This window comes from Numenius arquata, chromosome 12 (genome assembly GCF_964106895.1).
Source record: "Numenius arquata chromosome 12, bNumArq3.hap1.1, whole genome shotgun sequence".
NCBI lineage: Eukaryota > Metazoa > Chordata > Aves > Charadriiformes > Scolopacidae > Numenius > Numenius arquata.
The window spans coordinates 12,999,683-13,001,118 of NC_133587.1; positions in this window are offsets into that span (position 1 = coordinate 12,999,683).

The following is a 1,436-nucleotide window of genomic DNA, read 5'->3' on the forward strand; positions in this document are numbered from 1 at the left end:
AAACTTTGGGGGGAAATTTTGCAAGAATTTTCAGTAAGTGGAAAGAGGGAGGGGAGGGAAAAAATCCTATGACTATTTTTGCATACTTAGTGTAGGGAGTTGCAAGGGCCCCAGACCAAATTACCTTCCCTCCGCCTCCCTGGGGGACTGAAGCTGGGCTGGGGTTGTGCCTAAACCACGGAAAACCGATGTCATTTAACATACTGCAGAGGGTGTTAATTGGGGATCCCTCTTGGATGCAGCCAGGGCTCTGCCTGCAGGTTGATTCGGGCTGATCCTGCTCTGTGTAGGGGAGAGTGGAGGAATTCGGGCATTGTTCCTCCTATGACAAATCGGCTGCATGTTCACAAGGTGGGGTGAAAGCAGCTGGACTGAAGCAGTGGGTGGAAAAATAGCTGTATTCATGGGTAAGGAACAAAACTGAGGCAGCCTCTGCATGCTTTTATGAAGGATTGTCCCTAAAATAGCTGCTGCTGCCCTTTAAGCTGTTGCAGGCAACGCAGGCTGAGCCATAGATCCAGTCTTACTGGGAGTATTGGAAACAAGGAGCGGGGTTATTACCTGTACTGGAGAAGCTTTGCGTGTCTTTGTTAAGGAAACTTTACATAAATGACTTGTTTGTCCCTTTAACTTGAGGATTATGAATAGTAAATGTTAGAGGAAAGGGAAGTTACAGAAACACCGTGAAAGGAGGTTTGGTGGAGAGAATAATAAGGAAAGAACAAAACCTGTTAGGGTGGCAGGGAGACAGAAATTTGATTGCTTTAACCCTTCGCTTGCTCGTGTGTTGTTTGTTGCTGAGATTTTTAAAGAAGGCTCTGGATCTTGCAAAATAGTCTTTGTGGGTGTTACAGGTTTATGCTGCTCTTTCAACACCAGCGTCTTCCATCCAGCTGGGATTTACTCACAGCTCAACTACGGCAGTAAATGCTGAATTTGCTTTTTTAATAAGCGTTTGGGCTGTTTGCTGCCCTCCCTGAGTCCCCAGGCAGATAGTTCGTGCTTTTCTTACTTCAGAGAAGTGCAATTTTGAGGAGCAAATACGCTGTTTGGCTCCTCCCTCCCAGTGCTGCTTGTGGGAGTTACTTTTTCACGCAGCTGAGGCTGGAGTTAATATTTAGCAAGCCTTAGCTTCAGCCCGGGCTTGGAAATAAGTCCTTGCTCTTTTCTGGTCGCTCTGAGGGCTGGGGGCTGTGACATGCCGGTGTCCCAGGTGTGGGCGGCTCGGCCTTGGGCACTGCTGCCTTGAAGGCGCAGGTGGATTTGCTGTGACTCCTGCTCGCTCCGCCCGGGCGGGTGGATGCGGGGAGGGAGGAGAGGATGCTCGTGGCCACCCAGCCGGCACCTCTTGGGTGATGAGGAGCTGCTCTTCGTTATCGGGCTCAGCAGCAGAGGGGCACAGATGGACTGACTGCCGCTCTCTTCCCCATCTGGAC